At 44.4% G+C, this 25,640-nt stretch overlaps 1 long non-coding RNA gene across 2 annotated transcripts; it reads right to left on the reverse strand.

The window, feature by feature from the left end:
- Positions 1-225: 225 nt before the first annotated feature.
- LOC137477575 (uncharacterized) lies at positions 226-4,401 on the reverse strand. 2 transcript variants are annotated; one of them, XR_011001054.1, is made up of 4 exons: positions 4,060-4,401; positions 1,705-1,777; positions 1,503-1,603; positions 226-916 (listed from the first exon to the last, which is right to left on the reverse strand). It is a non-coding gene; the product is annotated as an uncharacterized lncRNA (long non-coding RNA). The 2 variants fall into 2 exon arrangements; XR_011001053.1 differs by lacking the exon at positions 226-916 and adding an exon at positions 925-1,204.
- Positions 4,402-25,640: the final 21,239 nt, after the last annotated feature.

Here is a 25,640-nt window from a genome sequence, read left to right on the forward strand (position 1 = left end):
AATGCTTCATCGAGGTCCTTTGTTTTCACTTCTTGCACAACTTTGCTGCTATTTCTGCATGTTCTGCCCCATCTTCTCTAATTTTCTTCTGTCCTCACGTTCTTAAAATCCCTTTTTCTGATGGATGGTGACTTCTGGTATTGATCCATCTGATATTTCTGAGATTTGTCCCATCCCTGGCAGTATCCCAGGCCAGGCTGGGACAGCACCCTGGGACAGTGGAAGGTGTCCCTGCACACAGCAGGGGTGGCACTGGGTGGGCTTTAAGGTCCTTTCCAATCCAATGATTCCGGGATTCTGTGATCTTGTATTTTGTGTGTCAAACAGTTTTCCTTTCTTCTTATGGAAAAGGTGAATTTGGGATAATTTCTGGGAGCCATCAGTGCTTGACAGATTCAGGAAATACCTGTTCCTTTCCCAGTTTGTCCCAGGCTTCCTTTATAATTAAAAAAAAAAAAAAAGGTTTTTTGACTTTTCACTACACAACAGAGAGAAATAGAAAGGGTTTTCTTTAGCACCTGTTGTAATATTTAGGAATAATTATTGCAAATATGTAAATATCAGGAAGGCAAGTGTGAGCAGAAGCCATGGCTTAGCTTCCATTCCAGTGAGCAGCACTGGTCAGGAATATTACAAAAAAGTGAAAAACATTGCAGCATCATAAATAATTGCACAGCACAATATTCCTTCATCCTCCATAAATCCATCTGTGTTTTCCCTGCATGCTGCACACATGTGAACACCATTCCAGGGAAAGGGCAGCTTGTAGAGCTCCAGCCCTGCAGCTGATGGCTCCCCTGGGAGCAATCCCCACTGCTGGGCTTGGCACAGCCTCATCCTGACGGGAGGAGTTTTCAGCAGGGGTTTTTTGCAAGGTTAATTTTCAGCGTTTTTATTATTCGCTATGATCATCCTCCTAAAAAAAAAAATCTGTCTTTAAAAATTCCTGAGAAAGAATCCCAGGCAAACTAATGGTTTCTGTTCAAACTTTTACCTCCAGGTTGTTAAACAGTTTCAAGGAGTAGGTGGAAAAGTCATTAGCAGATCATAATCACTGCTTTGGTATTTGCTTTAGTAATTCAAAATACAAAGCAATCTGCAGAACATCTCAGGATCAGGTGAATTTTCTTTTTGGGACTGTTACTTGGATATGTGAGTGTTCCTAATTTTTGATCACATCCTTACAGGTGTACTGTGCTACTGTCTGGAAATAACATAATTTGGAGTAATTTTTTGCAATACTGTTCCATGTCTGAGTGGGTGATTTTGGTTTGCTCCATGTCTTAAACACAGAAGAGCAGCCTGGTGGTGAGTTACACAAAATCCTTTGGGAAAAACTCACTAAGAGCAGCTCCTTTATTTCAGGTATTTATTAACATCCCTGGTTTCTTCAAACTCAACACCAGCAGTGCCCTTCCCAGGGCTGAAATAAAAATAATTTCATGAGCTATTAAACAGGAAATGTGAGAAATGATAGTGTACAAAAAATGGAATTATCTGACCTGATAAACTGGGCCTGATTTGACTCATTTCAATCTCAGAAGTGTGGCTTGATAATTTGATTGTTGGTTGCAGCATCCAACAACAGTGCATATGGAAGGAGCTGTTGTTTAAACAATAATATTTGGAAACATTGCTGCTTGATATTTAGGAAATCCATTCCTACCCACAAATACTCCCGATCCAAACCCTCCTCTGCCAAACCTGTTGATTTTGAGGTCATGGTTCCAAGTCCTGCCCTCCAGCCTTGCCTGGGACCTCTTGTGCAACTTCCTCCCTGTAAGAGTCACAAAATGTCACCTTTCCCAGCTCTTTCTGGGCAGAGTTTGCACATCCCCTCATGTACCCATCGCTAATAAAGCACATTTATTCCTCAGCTGACAATTTTTCACAGCAGTCACATTCTGAGTCGTGGCAGAGGCTTCCAAGGCAGCATTCCTTTTGTTAAAAGCCTCAATCATATCTGGAGTTATTAAGGATGATAATTACCTCTGGAGGGTTAGAGCAGTGCTACTGCTGCAGAAATTAAAGGTGTGTTTTGCTGCTTTGTTTCTGATTTGATTTTCTGTTGTTTAGGTTTAGGTGTGAAAGTGGGGATTAAAGCTGCAGTGACCCAATTATAGTTATTGCAGCTGTTGATCACCAGTGATTGAGAGATATTTAAAGGCAGTTGGCTCTTAGAACCCTAAATATTAAGAGTTTTGAACTTTCTGTGCTGAAAGGCACAGACCCTCAAGAAAACACTACATTTGACCTGAAGCCATAGAGAAGGCTTCCAAAATTAAATAATAGAACTGAGATTATAAGTGTGTAGTTTAAATAAAAGTGTGTAACATCACATAGTAGAAAACTTGGAGTTGAAGGTTTTAGAATATGGTAATATATATAAAACTAAGATAGAGGTTTTAGAACAGTAGCTAGTCCTTCTTCACCTTCTTCTTCATGAGTTTGGTTAGTATTTTTTAATTAGACAGAAAAGTCCACATTACAAGACATAAGTAATTAGTTATTAGATTAAAAGTAAAAATAACTTAGGTGTCATTTCTTAATTAAATAGTTTTTCATTAAAAGACCTTGTAGAGATAAATACAGGGGCATTTTGTAGCTTGTTAGTGAAATGAATAAAATATTGTCAATGAGAATTGATGATGGCAGTCTTCATAAAAATCAGCACTTGGCAATTGTTAAAACTGTATGAGATTGTTCCTTTTCTGCTCAGGCAGCTCTGTGGTGCAACATTCCTAATGAATTGTTACAGAATATGTGGAATCCCACCCAGGTTTATCATGGCCATGAGACCACGTGTCCATGTGGCAACTTTTTCACTGAACTGCCAGCGGTGACCTCTGGAATGGGATTGGGTGTGGGAGCACATGGAATAACCCATGCTCCTGCTCATCTCCGGTGCTGCCTTTGCAGGGAATTCTGGTGATTTAAATGCCAGCAGAGTTATTTTACTTCTGATCATTTTAGGCAAAGCATCCAGTTCATGTGCTTATCCAGCAGGGTTGGCTATTCCACTCATCCAAAGGGACATTCCAGAGGAATAAGGCTGGGAGTTTTAAACTGGGGATGGTTTCATGCTCCAGGCAGCAGGTTGGGTTTCCCAGACGGACATGTAGACTCTCTGGAACCACAGGTTCAGGTCCTGGCAGCCAGCCCTGCTTGGGGACACACGTGACACTGCTCTGGTCCCCTGAGTTGGCTCTGCTGAAATCCCACACACTCAGGGGAATAAACAGTTCTATCCCCTGCCAGGGGTGGGCACTGGCAGCTTCTTCCTGAGGCGCTGGAATTGCCCCTGCTCCTGCTGGAACAGTGAGAGGAGAAGAGAAACCCTGGGTTAGTCAGGCTGGTGGAACAGACACTCAGGACTTCCCTTCCTTCCCACAAAATCTGGAAAATTTTGACATAAAATAGAAATTTTGCTCCAGAACTGAGTTTCTTTGGGTTTGGGAAGAAGAATGTGGGAGTTCGGGTGTTACCTGACCTCAGCCTCAGCATCGAGGTGGTTGTTGAGCTGCACTTGATTGTTTGGTGAGGTCTTAATTACAGAAGTTGTGTCTAGAGGACAAACAGGCAGAGAAGGCTCTGAGAGACCTTGTCTTTGTCTTTCAGGTCTTAAAGGGGGCTTGTAAAAATTGGGAGAATGATTTTTTACACAGGCAGGCAGTGACAGGACACAGGGAATGGCTTCCACTGCCAGAGGGCAGGGATGGATGGGAGATTGAGATGGAATTCCTGCTGGGAGGGTGGGGAAGCCCTGGCACAGGGTGCCCAGAGCAGCTGTGGCTGCCCCTGGATCCCTGGCAGTGCCCAAGGCCAGGCTGGACAGGGCTGGGAGCAGCCTGGGACAGTGGGAGGTGTCCCTCCCTTCCAGGGGATGTGACTGGATGGGATTTAAGGTTCCTTCCAACCCAAACCACTCTGGAATTCTTTGATAAAACCCCTCTGTCCCAACTGCAAAACTGCTTGGAAATTCTCACAAAATGGGATACTGACACCTTGGCAGAGGATCCTTTTTTGGGTCAATATTTTGACAGAGAAATTAAGTCTCACCTTTGATGAACAGAGTGGCATTCCTGCACTGCCCAGGTGACATTTCATAAACACACAGGTATTGATTTTAATCTCCTTTGCCTCAGAGCTTTGAAAGAAAATAGGAAGAACTGTGGAGAAGTGCAGGGACAACCCTGTGCTGTGTTTTGGAGGGACAAGGGGCAGGTTTTCCTGGAGATCAAAGTGGGAATGGTTTGGAGTTCTGGATGCTGAGAATTTTAGATTCCTGTGCTGCCAGGCACTGACCCCCAGGAGAACACTGCATTGACCTGAGGCCGTGGAGAAGGTTCCAAAATGGAATGACAGAACTGGGATTGTGGGTGTGGAGTTTGGATAGAAGTGTGTGATATCACATAGGAGAAAACTTTGAGTTTGGGGTTTTAGAATATAGCAATATATAGAGAGTAAGATGGAGGTTTTAGGGCAGAACCTCTCTTGGGCAGAGCCAAAAGCCAGCAGGAATGCTCCTGGATCTCTGCTCCTGAAGTGAATGGCTCCCTTCACCCCTGGGCAGCAACTGCCTGCCGCGATCAGTTCTGTGCCTGAGTGCTCAGCAGACACCTCACAGCAATATTGTCATAGGTCAGATATGTTCCTTTCCAGGAGTGCTTAGACAGGCTAAAACAAGACAATATTTTAACCCTGCCCCATCCCTGGTTGCTGCTAAAACTCCGTGTGAGAGCTCTTCAAGGCACCAAGCATCACTCCCTTCAAATAAAGGCTGAAACACAGCTGCCTCAAAAATTGGGGACAATTGTCATTAAGCATTTTTGGTAACAATGAGAGGAAAAAAAGCCCCAAACTTTAAAGATTGTGTAAGGTTTTCACATCAGGGACCCAATGTATTTTATATATTTGAATGTATTTTATGTATTTTTAATTAAAATTTTGAGGGGTTTTTTAATGTATCACAGAGCAGGTGCCTAATATTGAGTGGCACAGGTTTTTCTGTGTATCCTGGAGATAGCTGAAGGTCTGAGTGAACACTGATGAGTCTGAAACGCATCAGTGGATTGAGCAACGAGTAAAGGATTCTAAAAGTCTGTATGTGACAGCAGCAGCTTTCCAGGGAAACGTGACTTTAACAACTGTTGCTCTTGTGCAGGTGGTGTTAATTTAGCCTTAAAATGCTGTTCCCAAGGAGTGTGGCTGGCCCAAGGGGGCTGGGGAAGTCCTGCAGGTTTACTCCATGGAGCAAACCTTTTGAATTAGATTTTTGCTGGAATATTGGATGGGAAATGGCAAAAATCAGTTCTGCTGTAGTGTGATTTGTAAGGATCCCCTCCCACTGTGAGTGCATTGTAGGAACCTCAGCAGCCTGGCCAGAGCAGGAATGGTGCAAGGAGATCAAACAGCACCAGGTAAGCATTTCTAAATGGGCAATGGAATAAAAACGAGTCTGGAATAAAAGAATGATCTCATTATTGAAGAAGTGTTTAGCAGCGCGGTGTCAATCATTCCCACTGTTCCATAATGTCAGAAATTTAGCTGTGAGATCCAACTGTGCGCCAAGTGATCCTCAGATATAACCAAGTGTAAGTTCTTGCAGGTGTTTTTACATTCTAAAAAGTTTATTTTATTTCTACAGATGGATTTTTAAGAGAGTTTCATGCTTGGGGAGAAAAAAATAAATTTTAGAAAAAGCAATTTTACCTTTTTTACTAATACAGTAATAATCCAGGCTTCAAGATTATTCCTCCTGCTTTTCACTGAAATGAAAATTAAACAAACTTCAGCCTAACTAGAATGGGCTGCACAAAAGTAAAAACCTAAGGAGAGGGAAAAGCTATGAAGAGATTTAAGCACACAAGGAACAAGACCTTTTAGAGGAGATTAAAGAGTGTGACAAGCATTAGTATTTCAAGGTGCTGCGATCTCCTCCTGGATTGATGTGCCTCAGAATGAGATGAGGCACATTAAAAGCTGAAATCATTCAAGCTGGTGTGAGACTGAATAGGAGCAATTACCAAATAGTCAGGCATTAAATAAAATGTGTGATTTTGGGAACCTGCAGCGCAGGAGCCTCTGAGCGATCAAACAGCCTCGAAATCCAAATTTCAGGAGACAACACTTCTGGGGGAAACTGGGAAGCTGGAAAGGAACAGTTCCAATTTGGATGGTGCTGTCTGGCACTTTACTGACTAAGAGAGAATAATTAAGGTGGTTAATCAGCATTGAAAGCGCAGCAGGTGCTGGCTGGAGTGGGGTGAGGGTGCCCAGGTAGCTCTGGGTGCTGAGGAGTGACCCACAGACCCCCTTGGGAGGCTTTTTGTGCATTAAAGAGCCTTGTTCCCCCTGGGGCACAGCAGTTTTCCAGGGGGGTTTAGCCTAAAGCTGGACCAGCTGGCATTAAACAGCAAGCCCAGCTTGCCACTGCTGGGGCCCACTGGGCATGCAGGGCTGGGAGCCTCCCAGGTGAGGTGAGAAAGCAGGAAAAACCACATCGAAAAAGTGGTTTTGAATAGCTGTAAACGCAGCACTGAGCTCTTGGCAGTGAGAGGAATTATTTTTCTCAGCCTTGTTTCTGTTTCTCCCAGTAATCCCCCCAGAAAAGCAGGGCCTTAGGAGAGGTGGGAGTTGTCCTGCCCATGGACTGATTTGCTTTCACTGAACTCAGCTGAAGTTTTGTCCCTGAGCTGAGGAGGCTCAAAGACTCCTCATAAAATCCTATAAACTCATTAAAAAGATACAAACCTGGGTGTTTATTTGTACTGAAACTTTAAAGAGAACAATTGGGCTCATTAGCACTGCTTGAAAGTTCACTTATGAAATTAGAACAAATGGTTTTGGTGAAATAAACACTTTGAAACCTTGGAAACATCAAATAAAGTCATTACTGCTTTTGCTTTCAAACTGAGAAATGTTTCAGCCTGAGTTTCAAAAAGAAATCAGTTCTGGAGTGACCTGGGGGGTGGATGAAGTTTTTTCCCTCATCACTCTCAGAGCACCTTTCATTTTGGGCACCGTGGCCGAGTTCATTTTCTTGGTCAAACCTGCCAAAAATTCCAGCAGCTGTGCAAATTTATTGTTTACTTGGTTCACCTGAACTCGTACCTTGGCCATTAAAGTCCACCCCTACCCACAAGTTCCTCACCATTTCATGGCCCAATAAAAAAGGAAAAAAAAAAAGAAAACCCTTGCTTATTTAGTAGGGTTAAATGTATATAATAGCAATAACAATAATAATAATAATAAACAATAACAACAACAAAATAATAATAATAATAATAATAATAATAATAATAATAATAATAATAAAATAATTAATAATAATATCATCCCTAGGCTTCCCCAGAGAGCCCAAATAAAAGCAGCACAAGCTGGCAATGACATTTGAGAGCTCACTATGTCCTGTTAATGAGAATCATGCACTAAAACTGCCTTTTTTTGGTGGCTGCAGTTAAAAATATCAGAGAGGGTCTCAGGACATTTTTGTGGCTTTAATTGCAGCATATTTATCATAGCTGAGTAGTCACAGAAGCAGCAACAAATTCAGGGATGCTCAGAGCCCAAGGAACATCAGTTTCCCCAGGAATTATTTATTGAGCAGCCAGAATTCAACATATGAAGGATTTTCCTGTAAGAACTTTTGGAGGGTTTTGGATAGAAACAATATATTGATAATAATATTAGTAATGGTAATAATAATAAGCGAATCTATACAATAAATTATATAGAAATATTATCATTATTTTTAATTATTATTAACAATAAATACACTTATTATTAATATTGTTAATAAACAATAATTTATTATTAAATACATAATAATAAAGTAATTTAAAGTTGCATTTAGGAAGTTCTTAATGAGTATCTCATCAACATCTGGACTATTTTCTTATTTTGGCTAAACCCTGAACTTCCCTTTTTTTGGCACTATTTTTTGGAGTTATGAATCCCCATCCCTAATACCAGTCACTGACTAAAAAATTTCAGTCATGATTTTAAAATTTATTTCTGAATAAATCTGTTCAGGAAGCTGGTGTGGAATTATGATATTTGGTTTGCAGTTGGATATTAAGATTTTTTATTTGTTAAATGATGGTATTTCTGAATATTTTACTGGTACTGGATAGAGGGTGGTGTTTAAATCAGATTAAATTCACAGGGTGGATAATTTTCCTGGACAGCAGGTCCAGAGTCAGATTTCAGTTATATTTTCCCATAGGAAAGAGAAAATTTGTTCACACTAAAATTTGTTGCTTTCTTCTGTTCATGCCCCTTTTAGTAGGAAAAACTTTTAATATTTCTCTAGCAGACTTTCACTGCCAGGGGAAGGAATCATTAAGGACTACAATCCACGAGGAAGTTTTCAAAACATCACAGATCGATTTTTTGGAAACTACTTGATGATAATCCCCCTTTTTTTTTTTTTTTACGTTTCTATTTAAATTTTCTATTTCTGTGAAATAGAAATTTCATAGACAATTCCTTTTTTACAGCTGATGATAATTCCTTTTTTTTTTTTACATTTCTATTTCAGTGATATAAACTTTAAACTTTTCTGTTGAAAAATTCACTGATGGAATTATGCACAAAACTTTTGTTGCTGTGTGTTGGAAAGGTTTTACAAAACAGGGATGGACAATGGGATGTGCTGGTGGAGGTGGTGTCAGGATTTGTAGAATTTTGCTGTATCAAAAACTATCTAGCAGATGTGCCTGAGGTTTGTTTTCTACTCGGCCTCACACTGGTGAGATAGAAAGTTTTGTGTTACATCGCAACGCGCAGAATTATAAATCACTTTTAAGCTCAGGAAAGCCTCTGCAGAGTGGTGAGAAGTGGTGCCGCTGTGGAATTCCAGAACAGCTTCCAGTGATTGTTGTGGTGCCTTTACTCTGATGGTTTATGTAAAAAAAGAAACCATTATTATTCATATGCAAAGGAAGGAGAATAGTTTTCCTCCTTCCAAGCCCCAGAATTACTCCTGGTTATATTAATGCTCTCATCCATGACCTTTCTAAACAGTGCAAGGTTGGTCTTGTTTGTTTTCTTGGGAGTTACCTTTTAAAAATCAAATATTATGTTTCAATTACTCTGTACCAGCAGGTTGCATGCAGAGGAAGTTATAGGAATTTAATAATAATATTATATTGATATATTAGTGCTTTATCACTAAAACAGTGATAAGTTTGCCCACCATTCCAAAAATAGAGCTGTACATGAGCTTCAGTTGTAGCCAAAGGGACAGAATGCAAACACACTCTAAATATGAAATAAAAGTATTGAGTGTTTATTCTCACATATTTCTTTAATTATGGATTAATTTCAGAATTTGAGGGGGGAAAAAAGGATGTTATCTGTGTTATTTCTTTGGCATTTTAAAAATTTGATATTGGGTGTTGTTTCTTTGGCAATTTTAATGGAGCTCTTGGAAAAAACTAAACAAAATCCTGTGTTTGAGTCCTGCCTTTGTGCTTTGATCTAGCACAAAGTGGGCAGACAGACTCCTGGAGTTATTATGGAAGTAGGTTGAGCTGTGTGTGAAATCCGAGCGGAAAACTTCATTTCATTACAGGATGCATTAACTCCAGAGGTGTTCCCAAAATACCCGCTATCCAAGGAAGGAATAAATAAATAAACAGAGAAAACTGCAGCCACTCCAGGTTTGTTGAGGATGATGCATCTGTGTTTTTCTGGAGTGATTCCACACACGGATTCTGTACAATCCATTGTCTGTAATGAATAATATCAATATTGATTTGATCAGTCAATCAAATTGATTATTGATGAATAATTTTGGTTAGTGTTTCTGCAGTTATCCCTAATGCCAGCATCTGAATAAAAGCTTTTCTTTAATGTTGTTGAAAAAATGCCTTATTTATATATTAAAGAGAGTTTATATATTTATATGTTATATATTAGAGTTTATGTATTTATATATTATATATTAGAGAGTTTATATATTTATATGTTATATATTAGAGAGAGTTTATATATTTATATGTTATATATTAGAGAGTGTTTATATATTTATATATTATATATTAGAAAGAGTTTATATATTTATATATTATATATTAGAGAAAGTTTAGAGAGCCAGTCCAGGCAGGGCTGCTGGGAATGGTGTGAGCAGAGGAATCCATCAGGAACTGTGGCCGGGCAGGGTTTGGGAGGAGAATCCCAGAGGAGCCGCAGCCCCTGGTTCTCTGTGAGGACCCAGGGAATGGCTCCCACTGCCAGAGGGCAGGGATGGGTGGGAGATTGGGAATTGGGAATTCCTGGCTGGGCTGGAATTGCCAGAGCAGCTGTGGCTGCCCCTGGATCCCTGGCAGTGCCCAAGGCCAGGCTGGAGCAGCCTGGGAGAGGGGAAGGTGTCCCTGCCATGGCAGGGGTGGATTGGGGTGAGTTTTAAGCTCCTTTCCATCCCAAACCATTCCATTATTCCATTAATGTTTTGGATCTCCTTGCTGTGTGGGCTACAGGGGGATATTTAATGCAATTGGATAAAAATCCTTTTATGGGAACAAAACCAAAATAGGAATCAGGAATCAGGAATGGCTCCCACTGCCAGAGGGCAGGGATGGGTGGGATATTGGGAATTCCTGGCTGGGCTGGAATTGCCAGAGCAGCTGTGGCTGCCTCTGGATCCCTGGCAGTACCCAAGGCCAGGTTGGACATTGGGCCCTGGAGCAGCCTGGTGAGAGGGAAGATGTGCGCTGATGTCCTAACAAACAATTCCATGGATGAAGGGATGGCTGTTAGCGGGTTTGGAATGGGGTTTGGTGTCCGCACGGACTGCAGGTTTGTCACCGGCTCCTGAAACAGACATGTTTGGTCTGCACCAGCCCGAAGTGCTGAGCTTTGGGGTAAAACGCCAGGTCCAAGGGGGCATGTGTGACCGGCACTTTGGGAAGGCTGCACCTTCCCCATGCCTCAGCCGATGGGGAAGGCGAGAGGGCAGTGAGCGGCCGGGAGCTCGGGGTAAAAGGCGGCTGCGCCATCCGAAATTTGGGGAGTGCGAGAAAACCCCACGGGCTGTGCCCCGGCGGACTCTCCCGATACAGGCATGAAGTTCCAGGACTGCTCAGTCTCCGTTTGGACACTGGCTGTTCACAGCGGGATTTTCCGTGCCAATGGGGATCACCCGGGATCCTTCCACCGTCGGGGTCCTGCACGCTGCAGGAGGTGCCACACCCAGTTTTGAGGTGACCACCTCCTGTGGCACCGGGTGATTCACTGGGTACCCGAGACTGCCCAGGACATGGGGAAGGAAAGCACCCCTGGACATGGACTCCAGGAGAGGGCAGGAAGGGAAAGTGGAGAAGGATCCCATCAAATCTCACCGGTGAGTACAACTTCATGGAGTAAAACTACTCCTACTTCAGGGAGTAAAACACGGCAGCACACTCGGCATGGGCAACAAAGGAAAGTCGGAAAAGGGTCATGGCTATAGGGATGGCGATCCCGAAATACGCTGGCAGGGTCCTTTGGGAGAGCGTTGAGATGGTTTGCACGTTCTCCCAGAGGTAATTAAGGACATGGGTGGCCAGAGGGGACAATAAGGGGAATGGAGTGGCTGGAGGGGAGCGTGAGATGGTTTCTACATTCTCCTAGAGGTAATTGAGGACTTGGATGCCCGGAGAGGGCAGTAAGAGGCACCCAGAAAGGGTCTCGGCAATGCAGGCCCAGAGTGGGCAATGTGGTGTTGGTTTGGGAAGGGATTGTGGAGGAATATGGTAAAGGCAAATAGGAACAGGAGGCTGTGTGATTAGGAAAGAAAAGAGAAACAGGGAGGACTGGGAAGCTCTCCGCCTTATCTTCAAAATCTGCAGTCTAATTCAGAGCTGGCTGCAAGTCTTTTGTATTCCCGGCTTCCAGGAGAGGGAAACCAGGGAGGTATTGTTCCTACACCCCCAGCCCAGCCCTGGGCGTTACGGAGCCAGGGCGGAGGATTTGGGTTTGTGCAGAGGATTTCGGGGTTTCTCTGTGGTGAGAATGCCGAGGCCGGGTGCGGAACGCGGGACTGAGCCGGGGCTGCGGAGCAGCCGCCAGGACTGCGACTGGGAAGGGACGAATGTGCCATTCGTAAAAGAAGAGAGCATTAGAAACTGATTGTTAAGGGTGCCAGCATCTCCCGTTGTAGGACACAGCCGGATGGGTGAAGGGGTGGGCGCTAAGGACTCTGAAATGGGTCTCGATGTCTCTAGGGGCTACAAGCAGCAGGTGTGGCAGAGCCCAGCCAGTTCGGCTCCTGAAAGGGACAAGTGGGGTGTGCACAAGGCTGAGTTTGTGAACTTTGGGCAGCAGGCTGGTTGCAGAACCCAGCCAGTTCGGCTCCTGAAAGAGACAAGGCTGAACTTCTGAACTTCGGGGTAAAAGGCCAGGTGCAAGGGAGGATGTGGGGTGGGAGGTTCGGGAAGGCTGCACCTTCCTGGTACCTCAGCCATGGGGAGGGAAGAGGGCAGCGAGCAGCGGAGCTCGGGATTAAAGGAACCTGGAGAGAGAAAAGACAGGACTCTTCAGTCTCCTTTATGGACACTGGCTTTTCGCAGCGGGATTTCCATGCACTGGGGGTAGGAGGAGGTGTCCCTGCCCATGGCACGGGTGGAATTGATGAGATTTCAGCTCCCTTCCAACCCATTCTGGGATTCTGTGTTTCCACGATTCTGCTCTTATTTCTGCCTGAAAGGGATTCAGATTCCAGAGAAGCTGTGTGATAGAATTTGTGTGGAGTATGAAAGCAGAATGTGGGAAGCTGCAGAATGCAGAAAAGCTGTATTATATGAAAAGCTCCAGAGTATAAATTTAAAAACTGTACAAAATCTTTATTTATAGATTTTGGTTTTAGTCATCCAACTCTTTAAGGCTGCAGACAACAAGACAGATGAGATTGCTCTGGGAAAATGCTCCAAACACACCCAGCTCTTTATATAAGGCAGATGGCTCTAGAAACGTACACATAACTCTATTGAGGAATAAGTTTTATTTGTTACCAATTACTAAATATGTTATTAAATCACTCTGTTGCAGCCTGGTTTGAAGTTGTTAACCTGAGCGGGGTGAAGCCAGAATGGAACATCCGTATTTATTGCAGTTCATGGGAACAGAAAATCCCATAAATCCCTTAAATCTCATCCTATTCCACCCCTGCCATGGGCAGGGACACCTTCCACTGTCGCAGGTTGCTCCAAGCTCCATCCAACCTGGCCTTGGACACGTCCACGGATCCAGGGGCAGCCACAGCTTCCCTGGTCACCAGTTCAATTTTTAATGCTTTATTGCACTTTTATTTCCCTTAATTCTGTCAAAATCCAAGTGGGAACACAGACGTGGTTTAGAGATATCAGACAAGACCAGGAATAGCTGAAAGTACATGTTTGGTGTTCTGTAACTTAAATATGCACCAGTAACCTGTAGCAGAGCCCACTTTGTTCTCTTGACCAGGAATGTCAATTCTTGAAATATTTTCCCTACTGGAATTTCCATATGGAAATACTTCTTGTCTCAGTTTCTGGCGCTGTCCTTATTTGTGATGGTGACAGTGACATCCTGTCCCCCTTGCAGGGAGCACAGCCCCGTGTCTGTGTGCTTATTCCCAATCCCTGCTGGTGGAATTTATGGGGTTTTGTTTTGAGGAAAAAATCTTGGATATAGATCAGTGTGTTTCAAACAAGTTGTAAACAGGCACGGCATCTTTTCACGTAACTGGAGCAGAAATAATGATTCCTAAACTTCAGTAAATATGGACTTAGATAATTTTAAACCTTTGAAGGACTATTTGTGTCTTTGTGCATTTGGGGTATCTGTAAACGAACCCCTCACAATATAATAAAAGGTGACAGAAAGGTCTGCATTTCATCTTCACCCCTCCAAGTCCCTCTGTACCACTGAAGTGAAAGAAAATTCCAGAGATAAATATTCAAGGCTGACAATGATAATGAAGTTGTGGGCTATGACTGGAGAATAATGACATTTCTTGAAATGGCTTTGTGAAAGAAGAGGCAGAATGTGTCTGGTTGTTGACAGAAAGAACATAAGAGATGAGCTCGAGACCAGTAATTTTTTAATATGTACAGCATAGGTGTTTTATAACAAAATAGGATTATACTAAGTATTTAAACTAAATACAAAAAAAATGCATTATTAGATGAAAAAAACTCTACCTGATGCATGAACGCTTCTAAATCTTTTCAAATCCTGATTCTCCTCTGTCATCTGTGATGTTTTATGAGGAGGAATTGTCCCCACAGAACAAAAGGGAGTAGAGGAAATGTATTATTTATAAAGGTTGTTCATTATAATGATTCTGGAGAGAAAACATTAACGCAGTGAGAGGTCCTGACTGCACTGGATTAGGGAAAGGGCAAGTGGTGGGATGGCAGCTCTGAACTTTGAACAGCATCTTCCATTTTATGTTTGCAGCTGGGAGCTCTGTGCCTTTTGGAGGGACATTTTTATGCCCAGCCCCTGCGTAAAGGTGTGCCCAGGTGCATAAAATCAGTGAGAATGAGTGGGACTTGGTGGCCACAGCCCAGGGCCAGAGAGCCAAAACATCCCCTGTGTGAGGTCACAGCCAGAGGGAGGGGATGGGGCATCCAGAGGGACCTGGGTGGGCTGAGAGGTGGGACCAGAGATCCCTGTGAAGTCCTACAAGGCCAAGGGCTGCTCCTGCACCTGGTCAGGAATCCCAGCACAAATCCAGGCTGGGTGGAGAAGGGATGGAGAGCACCCCTGGAGGTGTTGGTTGAGGAGGGGCTGGACGTGTCCCAGCTGTGTTCTCTGGCACCCAGAGCCCTCCAGTGCCCTGGGCTGGTCCCAGTGTGGGCAGGAAAGGGATTGGGATTGTGCCCCTCTGCCCCCCTTGGGTGAGACCCCTCCTGCAGAGCTGCCCCACCCCTGGGGTTCACCACCAGCAGGACCTGGAGCTGCTGGAGAGAGTCCAGAGGAGCCACGGAGCTGCTGCAGGGCTGGAGCCCCTCTGGAGCCAGGCTGGGGGAGCTGGGAATGTTCCCCTGGAGAGGAGAAGGCTCCAGGCAGAGCTCAGAGCCCTGGGAATGTTCCCCTGGAGAAGGGAAGGCTCCAGGCAGAGCTCAGAGCCCTGGGAATGTTCCCCTGGAGAAGGGGAGGCTCCAGGCAGAGCTCAGAGCCCTGGGAATGTTCCCCTGGAGAAGGGGAGGCTCCAGGCAGAGCTCAGAGCCCCTTGCAGGGCCTGAAGGGCTCCAGGAGAGCTGGAGAGGGACTGGGGACAAGGGAAGGAGGGACAGGACCCAGGGAATGGCTCCCACTGCCAGAGGACAGGGATGGGTGGGAGATTGGGAATTGGGAATTCCTGGCCTGGCTGGAATTCCCAGAGCAGCTGCGGCTGCACCTGGATCCCTGGCAGTGTCCAAGGCCAGGCTGGACAGGTTTGGAGCAGCCTGGGACAGTGGGAGGTGTCCCTGCCCATGGCAGGGGGTGGAACAAGATGATCTTTCAGGTCCCTCCCAACCCAAACCATTCCGTTATTTCAGTCTGAGGGAATTGTGCTGCCCACCAGTGCTGTGACACATTGCTAACAGGTGGGAGCTTGGTATGACTAATTTAAAGGTTTGAGCTCTTTCATTTCCATGTAATCAGTGGAGCAGATATTTAAACATGGCAGGAAAAATGTGTATTAAGACACTGAAAGACTGGTTTAGGGAGCAGCTGGAAAACTTTTGAGAGCAGTTTTTGTATTTCCAGGAGATTCAGTTCCAGTTTAGCCCTTTGGGAAAGGTGAATTTTTTTGTGTGCTTGTTTTTGTTTGTCATACTTGCCAAGCTCTGTATCTCTAGTGCATTATTTTTATTAAAAACCAGGTTCAGAAGTAAATTTTACTTTGGCAGTCTGTCCTAACCTCTGAAGAATAAAACACTGCTGTTTGCTGTGCAAACAGGACCCCAGAGAAGCCTCCAAATATGACCTCAAAGCTCCCTGACTCAAAAAAAATAATCTACAAGAAAGGAAAGGAGATGCCTCTCCTTCAGTATTTTTACTGCTTTCTCTATTAAAAGCATAGATGGCATTGGATAAAAATTAGTTTAATGAGATCTGCATATCTTATCACAGTATTTTACCTCCTCGAAGCTGATAAGAGGTTTTCAAGAATAAGCACTGCATGGATCATAGCTCCACAAATAAATAAGGGGTTTGTTTGGGGGGGTTCTTTCCTAACTCAGTAATTTGAGGTCTGAGCTTTCAATGGCCACAGCAGAAACAAATCCCTGTGCTGGAGTGGCAGAGATCCCGAAAATCCCTGGGATGTGAGGGGAGCTGGGGTAGGGGTGGGCACAGCAGGGTGTGAAATGCAGCCGTACGGCTTTGGGGAGGGCAGTCCATGGGTCCCATCTGGGGGTTTGGGTTCACCTGGGGGAGATCTGCTGTTGCCTGGGAGCTTTGGGGAAATACCTGGAGACAGACAAGGGAAATCCTCCTCTGGAAGTTGGTGCCTGTCTCAGGCTCCCTCACTTGGGATCATCAGCAGACTCAACTGAAGGCCATGGATTCCTCTTAAAACAGTGGAAAAATTGGATTTTTTTTGGTGAAAGCCTAATGGAGCACTCGCCTGTGAAGGGATTTCTTGGAATGTTCATCCCTCCTTAAAGACCTGTGTGGGAACCCAGGACATCCCTCTGGCTGCCCTGGCTATCTCCAGACCCTGGCAGGGGACTCGGAGATCTTGGCACAAAGTCAGAAACACCTGTGGCTTTGATTTCAGCCCGTGGAAAAAGCTGCCAGCTTTGTATGAGGAATTACAAGCCACAAGGGTTTGAGTGGTGTGGTAGTTGAACTAACACAGTGTGGAAAAGTAGAATTTTGGGGTTTTTAGAATGGGGTTCAGGGGGACAAGATGGAGGGATTTGGGTGTGTCCTGGCCTTCTTGTCCTTCTCCTTGCCCTCCATGTCTTGCTGTGATGGTGACACTTTTCTGTTGATTTAAGGTACAGACACACTGTCCAACAGAAATGACAGATATTGGCACGTTACTGCAAACACGGCACACGGAGTTTTTGGTATAAAATGTGAACACCGCCCTGAGGGCAGACAGAATTCCATGGCCGACCTGCTGGACAGAGCTCAGCAGGGCAGAGAGAGAATGTGACAGATAAGGGAAAATAAACAGCCTTGAGAAGCTGACCCTGCGCATTCAGACTCCTTCTTTGGCTGCACGGGCTGGGAAACGAGGACTTTTACACTCTCGGGGTCATCCTGACACCCAGAGCCCGAGAGACCTGCAGGATCTCAAACAAACCCCTGGGCAGAGCTGTGAGGCCTGGATGTGCTGAGCTGCTGAGACCCAGGTGCCAGCCAGGAAGCTGATCCCAAAGGATGGGGACAAGAAGAGCTTTTGGGTCCCTTCCAACCCAAACTGTTCCATGATTCCACAATTGGGTTTCTCAGCCTCGGAGCTGGAATGCTCAGATTGGGGATCCAAGCTCCAGTTGTGGTGTTACCCATATCCAGCTCTTGAAATGCTAAAAAAATAAATTAATTTACAGCTTTCAGACGCAGGGCCCATTTTCATGCTCTCAGAAAGCTGTCAGGACCTCACCTCTGAGTAAAACTCAGAGACACATTTGTAGAACACGACTGAGTGAACAGAAATAACATAAAAATATTTATCAAACTTTTCCCTTGAGTTTTGTAATGCTTATTCAGGCAAGTGGCTATATTTTTTTTTAAACTTTATTGCTCCTTTTGCCTGTCACTTAGGAAATTTGAACTGTCATCCCTTTTCAAAATCTGTGTTTTGAAAATAACACAGTAAAAGAAAAGTTTGAAGGAGGGGGGTGAGAGATGTGGACTCTGAACTGGCAGATTTGCTGGCTACAGTGGGGACAGGAGGTTTTGCTGGGTCAGGGAACAGCAGTGCAGTCCAGAGGCAAAGGAAATGTCATTCTGTGAGCTGTGATGTGTTTGAGAGGTGACAAGGGTGAGCATGGGATGCTCCTGATGATAATTTCCTTCTTTTGCTTCCCAGCTACACTTGGATTTCTGCTGTCATTTAAATACACTCATCTTCTAATTGCTGATTGACCCCGCTGTTGAATTAATTTCTCTTCTCCACTCCAGCATTGAAACAAGCAGACAAACAAGAGCTGAACATGCTCACGTTGCCCAGGAAATGCACCTCTGGTGGAACTTTATTTTTCCATGTGACATCACCGCTCCTCAGGTGCCAGTAATTGTAAACATCCCTTGTTTTCAATTCTTTGTCCCCATAATCTCATTAGGAGAATATCAGACATTAAATCTTTTAAGTAGCATTAGGGAGTGTGTTCATCCATAACATATGAGAATTCCAGTCAGTTCTTAGCACCCCCTGCTCCACAACGTTTGCTGCTTTGCAGGTACCTGTGCTGAAAAATGAGATTTGATTCCCAGAGGGCTCTGCTGGCAAAGGTTGTTGTGACTTGGAGGAGAGGGGTGTTGGCAGTGGGGTGAATTAGGGAGGAGAAGGAGATGGGATGGGGCCGAGCTGTCTGCCCCTGTGGCAGCCCAGCCGCTCCACAGGGATTTCCAGACAGGTTTGGGGCTGGGATGGGAGCACGGAGTGATTGCAGACACTGCAGTTGTTGGGCAAGGTCACGGGAGGGATGTGCAGCATCCCTGCTAACAGAGCTTCATCTGATCCCTCCACCCAAACCGAGCAGAGCACCTTGCTTTCCTGCAGGAAATCACCCATTTCTTCATCTTGTCAGCTGTTTTTGCTAGTTGGAAAAAGAGTTTGGTTTTTTTTTTTGTATTGCCCTTCATGCTTCTCTCTTCCCTTTTGCCTCCTCATTTCCTTTTTGCTCCCACCTATTTCCTCACCCATTCTTACTCCTTCCTTAACCCAGCCTTTCAGAAAAAAAATTAATTAATAACTTCTCAAATATGGGTCAAAAGTCTTATGCCCTTCATCTTTCCAGTCATTTCACAGCTTTACTTTGCTGCTGCTGGTTTTTTTGCCTTGGAAAGATTGTAGCTACTCGAGTTAAATCTTTGTAACTTCATTAAAACAGGTTTTTTTAGTGCTACCATATGTAATTTTAAAGCCTCTGTCTCTGAAAGTAACAAAAATACCCCTCAAAATAAAACACAAAACAGGCATAAAAATTTTGGATGTAATTCTCTCCCAGAGATAGCAATGAAGACAGGAATCTGGTGATGGTGAGGTTCTGTGGAGCCTCTTTAGCTAAACAGAAAAATACATTCTTGCTGGTTAAAAAACTTCAGGAAGAAATAAGAACTATGATGATTCCTGCAAATCTTTGGAAGAAAAACTGATCCCAGATAAGTTTCAGGGGTTTATCAGCCTGTTGTTCATAGAGTGAGTTTGTTCTGTCCCATCAGAGATCTCCCCAGTTAAAAAGAAAGTTGATTTTTGTAAGGTGGACTTTGACAAATTTCTCGATAGATCTTTGATCAAAGACTGAGGCTAAAAACTTCATTCTCTGTCAAATTTCTAAGTGCATTGATGTGGATTTTGTTTCACCCCCAAACCCATGGATTGTGTTTTTACAAAGTCCACTCTATTTTCCTAGAAAATGTGTCCAAGACAAGAAGTTTCAGAGGGGGGTGTTGTCTGTAAAAATCACACCCCCACTGCTGTTCAGAGCATGGACGTGGACTGAAAAGCCAAAGTTTTGTCTTGCAAAGCCACCTGGCTGCATTTGATAGTCAAATCTATTGTTAACCCCTTTTCTGTAATATAATTAAAACACTGCTGAAGGATCTGTTCAGTGTGGCCCGGCTGCTCCCTGGCAGCACAGCCCTTTGTGTCCCATAATCCTGGCCTTTGTGCAGGGCTGCCCGTGGCCAGGGCCGGGAAACCTTGTTTAAAGATTTTAAGATCTTCTTAATCCCTTCCCTGATGAGACACCCATTGCTGAAAGCTGGGGGGAAAGGTCCATCTGTCTTGCAACATATGTGTTTACACTGTAAAATCAGTAAATACAGCAGAGAGCTGCCAGTGCCAAGAATTTCCTTTAGTCATAAACGGAGAGACATTGTTTGGTTATTGTTCCTGGAGTCTGCACACACCCGAGGGGCTGGGATTGCAAATCACCCAAAGCAGAGCTGGACGAGCACCCCAGCTCCCCCAAACCTGAAAACATCCCCCCAGAAGGGCACTGGCAAAGCCAGCACTGCACTGGGGCTCTGGGCTCCACACCAAGGCCATTCTTCACTCTGGGATTTGCACAGGTGGGCAATGGAATATTGGATATTCCCAATTCCACTCGTGTGATTTACAGACTGGAGAGATTCACTCCAGAGCTTGGTGGGGAAGGAGGATCCCAGCCAGATCACTCTAAGTTAGGTGTCAGGAAGGAGCTGCTGTAGCTGTCCTGGGAATAAATCTGTTAAAAGCTGGAGAAACACAAGCACATCACTGTAAGGATGGACCTGGAGCTGCTGGAGAGAGTCCAGAGGAGCCATGGAGCTGCTGCAGGGCTGGAGCCCCTCTGGAGCCAGGCTGGGAGAGCTGGGAATGTTCCCCTGGAGAAGGGAAGGATCCAGGCAGAGCTCAGAGCCCTGGGAATGTTCCCCTGGAGAAGGGAAGGATCCAGGCAGAGCTCAGAGCCCTGGGAATGTTCCCCTGGAGAGGAGAAGGCTCCAGGCAGAGCTCAGAGCCCTGGGAATGTTCCCCTGGAGAAGGGAAGGATCCAGGCAGAGCTCAGAGCCCTGGGAATGTTCCCCTGGAGAAGGGAAGGCTCCAGGCAGAGCTCAGAGCCCTGGGAATGTTCCCCTGGAGAAGGGAAGGCTCCGGGCAGAGCTCAGAGCCCTGGGAATGTTCCCCTGGAGAAGGGAAGGATCCAGGCAGAGCTCAGAGCCCTGGGAATGTTCCCCTGGAGAAGGGAAGGCTCCAGGCAGGGCTCAGAGCCCTGGGAATGTTCCCCTGGAGAAGGGAAGGATCCAGGCAGAGCTCAGAGCCCTGGGAATGTTCTCCTGGAGAGGAGAAGGCTCCAGGCAGAGCTCAGAGCCCTGGGAATGTTCCCCTGGAGAAGGGAAGGCTCCAGGCAGAGCTCAGAGCCCTGGGAATGTTCCCCTGGAGAAGGGAAGGCTCCAGGCAGAGCTCAGAGCCCCTTGCAGGGCCTGAAGGGCTCCAGGAGAGCTGGAGAGGGACTGGGGACAAGGGATGGAGGGACAGGACACAGGGAATGGCTCCCACTGCCAGAGGGCAGGGATGGGTGGAGATTGGGAATTGGGAATTCCTGGCTGGGCTGGAATTCCCAGAGCAGCTGTGGCTGCCCCTGGATCCCTGGCAGTGCCCAAGGCCAGGCTGGAGCAGCCTGGGACAGGGGAAGGTGTCCCTGCCCATGGCAGGCGTGGATCAGGATGGGCTGCAATGTCCCTTCCATCCCCTTCCATCCCCTTCCATCCCTTCTATGAATATCAAGAAGTACAAATTGAATTATCTGGCACATTGCGTGGCTTCAGTTTTAATCTGTTTCTGGTACTGAAAATTGTTTTATCTTCTTGTAAAATTTGTATTCCTACTTAGAAAACTGCCAACAACCCCCCCAATAATCAAACACATTTTTTTACTGTTCACTGTTACTGTTTCTGTAACTGCAGTGCCTGGGGAGTGAAGTTACGGAACATGAGCTGCTCTGCAATGTTTTGTTGAGATTTTGAATTAAAAGTGTCCCCTAGATGTGGCAATTCAGTTTTAAGAGATGATTTAAGTACAAAGGGAAGCCCCTGGCAGCACTGGGGTGAAATGGATCCACTTGGCAGGCAGGGGCTTAAGAAAACATCATTTTTGGAATTGGTAACACCCAAAGGAAAATCTCCAAGTAGGGTTTGAAAGAGGGCAACTGGGTACCTTGTGCAGGAAATAATTTCCACGTGTGAGGAACAGCAGCAGAGGAAATACAAAATACATATTTGAGCAATGGAAAGGCAGACAGAGTCTGGCTCCTGGGCTGTGCTGAGGTGGAAATCAGTCTTGGAGACAGCAAGAGGGAGATCTGGGGACAGAGGGAGATGCTGGGTTACTCTGAGAACATTTTTGGTTCCGTTTAGGAGGAGTGTGTGGCCAGCACCTGGCAGTGGAGGTGATGGGTGAGGATGGCCATGGGGAAGGAGGTGAGCAAAGCCCCAGGGATCCACAGCTGCAGGGGTTTTATGCAGAAAGAGCTTCTCAACACAGGCACAGGTTGGGTGTGAAGGCTTTAAAAGTGATTAATATTAATGATGCCATCCATTAAAAGTGTTGATATTGGCCGTGGCAGAGAGTGCAGAGCCCGTGGAGCGTTCATAAAGCACCTGGAATTTGTTCCTCTCTGTTCCCAAGGAGATCTGGGGGAGAGAGGCTGAATTCTGGGATTGGTGAGCTGGGAAATCAATCAATCTGTGAGTCATTAATACACCAACAATGTGGCACAGTGATGAGTGGACACATCAGGCACACCAGCCCTGTGGAGAGGGGACAGAGGGGTCCCCAGAGCTCTTCCCCTGATTGTCAGGAATTCCTGCAAAGCACGTGGGTTGTTCAGGGAATGTGTGTGGTAATAAAGCAGTAATTACAGCCTGGAGAGCAGAATGGGTGAAATCAGGTGAGAAACCCCAGGAAATGAAGTGAGTCATGAGGAGTCAGGTGAGTGCCTGCAGATGGGGCTGGAGATAGGACTGAGACCAGGTTTAGCTGTTCCCTGGGTGGAACAGGGACCTGGGGAGGTTCCTTATGGTCCCTGCCGTGGGGATGGACAGGAGACATCTGAGCCTTGTCCAGAGCACTGCAGGTCTGCTCTCCGGGAACGCCACACCTGCTCATCTATCCACCCTTCCGTTTTGGCAAAGTGCTTGGAAGATTGTTCCTAAAACTTGGAAAACTACCTGCTTTTACCCCTCAGAAATTCCTGATTAAAGCTGCTTGTAATTCCTCAGAATTCCATCCTGTATTACACAAAACTGGGGATCCCATCCAACATTCTCAGGTGGTTTCTGCTGCCTAAAAAACATTTGGGGGAACAATGCTTGCAAGCCACCCTGAAGGAAGAGCAGTGTAAAAATAGCAGAGGGAAAAGCAGAGCTGGGAATTCTCCTTTTGCAGTGGGCTGGGCCAGGATCTTGTGGGATGAGATTTTCTTGGTTTGCAGTTGATTATCCCGGGAGATTGGCAGCAACTGAGGGAGCTGGTGCTGCAGGTCACAAATGCTGCCTGGGCAGGCAGGGAAGAAAAAAAACCATATCCCATTCTGAGGGGTTCTGGACAGTGTCACTGGAAAATGGGGATAAAGAAAGTCCCTGTGGGGTTTTTCAAACAGAGGAAAAAAAATATCAGATAATACCTGTTACACTTGAAAAGCACAGCAAAATATCTATTTCTAAGAAATGTTTTGTTTTCTAGCTTTAATGTGAATTTCTTATGTTGTGTAGTTGTTGTAATATATAATACAGGTAATATATAACTTTCTGAATTAATAGGTTGATGTTACAGGTTTATTTTGAGGTCTTTATGGCTTAATACTTTACTTATTTTTACTGTAATGTGGATATTTTTGTCTAATTTGTTGTCACTGGACATACACACATATACTTTTATTATAACATTTAAACTCAGTTTATTCTATACAATGATATTACTATATTACTACACTATAAAATTCTTTATCTTTTTATCTAATAGAGTTTCTTACTTGAGGTATATTTTTACATATAATTATAGAAACACAAATTTATGATTGTTTTGTTTAATATTTGTGTATTTTTTTTATATTAATCTAGGTTTCTTCTGTAAAAGAAACCTTTTCGAGTTTGTGAAGATTTCTATTTTTCTGATTCCCACAATGTTGTTATTCTTTTCCCCATTCTTCCCATCAATAAGAGCTGTGGGAATTACCTGGATAACTCCAGTCCTGGTGCCATGCTTCATTTTTTTAGAAGATATATAAATTGCTGTGTCAAAGCATGAACAATTTGCTCCATTAGTGCAGAAGAGAGGAGCAACAGGTTGATCAAACCCCTCCGCAAAATTAAATCTTATTTAGATGGAGATGAGGAAAGAGCTGATTCTGGGAAAAAGATCAATGTGTAGTGATCAGAGAAAAGCAACTTTGGGGGTTTTGGAGGATTTCTGGTTTCCAGGACATGTGTGGACATCTGGAAGGGGAGAAGGGAAGGAAAATAAATCCACCAAGGAACAACTCCTTGTTATCTCTCCAGGCAGAAAGATGAGAACATCTGAGCCAGTGGGTAGCAGAGAATGTCAGTTATGTTCTAATCTAGATTGGTGAATAAAAAGATAATCATCAGTAAATTAGAAGAGGTGTTGAAAGCTCGGTTAATTATAGGAAATGAGGAAATTAGAGTGCTGAGTCTGACTGTTTCTGATTCACTTGTTAATTAAAAAAAAAAAAAGTGGTGGGGTTTTTTTGTCATCTGTACTTTTGGCTCAGGTATGTAGTGATAGCACTAGGATTTTTTTGTTTGATTTAATTTTTAATAGCTCCTCAAATTAGAGTTTTTTCTTTGGCTGGGCATTATCTGGAGGAGATTGTGGTTTTAATGCATCTCTCTAAGGTCAGGAATTGTTTTCTACTGCACAGAGCCTGAGTTCCTGCTGACCATGAAGTGAAAGACAAGAACTCTGTTGCCTCTTAAATCAGAGTCCTTTGTCCCAATGATTTTAAGAAAAAAATTAAAATTGTAGCTTGAGAATCTCCATATCTTATTTTTAACTCACGATTAAATTCAATCTGTGAGAGGGAGAAGGAGTTTTACCAGAGGAGTATTAAGAAATGTTTTAGCCAAGTTTTTGTGTCATACAAGGCATCATTTACTTTGCATTTGCTTCAGGAATTTTCTATTTTTTAGTATTTTTTGCTCTTTATTTGAATGCTTGCTCAGCAAACAGATGCATTTAAATGATCCACAAAGTCCCTTTCAGAGCTGAAAAAGGTCCCCAGAGTCACCATCACCTGACACATTTCTGATTTTTCATGTTTATTCTTGGAAGTAGCCTCTTTACATGAAATTAATGAAAAGCTTTTGATTTTTCAGACTTGGTTATGCAATAATCCCAAGTAAACCCAAATCTTGCTTGCACTGCCTCTTGCAGTTTGTAGATCACTTATGAAACCACACTGGAATTATTGGACAAGTTACAGAGAATGGAATATTGACTGTTGGCAAAGAATTGGGTGAAACAGAAATCCAGTACTCCTCTGGGACTGGAAGATCAGCAGGAAAGCTCCCCAGGAACTTGGAAAGTGATTTCCTTATATTTTTAGGGTACCCTTGCATATGTACAGCATTTCCTGAATTTACAGAGGGGTTCTTTAAACAGCAACAACAACAAATACGATGCCTAAATAAATAATTCCAGATGGTCCAGATATTAAACTGCAATTACATTGGAAAGGGCAACATTTCAACATCTCGGGGCCTCTCTGCAAGTTTATGGATGGAATATTGTCCATATCAAACTCTTGTCCTTTAATCCCTTTTTCCCTTCCTATGCTCCATGGCAGGGGCTGGAATGAGCTGAGCTTTAAGATCCCTTCCAACCCAAATGACTCAAGAATTCTCTGGTTCTGTGATTCTGGGAAGGAAATATTCAGGAGCAGAGTGATTTTTTTTCCAACGTTCTGTTGAGTAAATCTCATGCTCAAAGGATAATTATAATAATT

This window comes from Anomalospiza imberbis, chromosome 7 (genome assembly GCF_031753505.1).
Source record: "Anomalospiza imberbis isolate Cuckoo-Finch-1a 21T00152 chromosome 7, ASM3175350v1, whole genome shotgun sequence".
Classification (NCBI taxonomy): Eukaryota; Metazoa; Chordata; class Aves; order Passeriformes; family Viduidae; genus Anomalospiza; species Anomalospiza imberbis.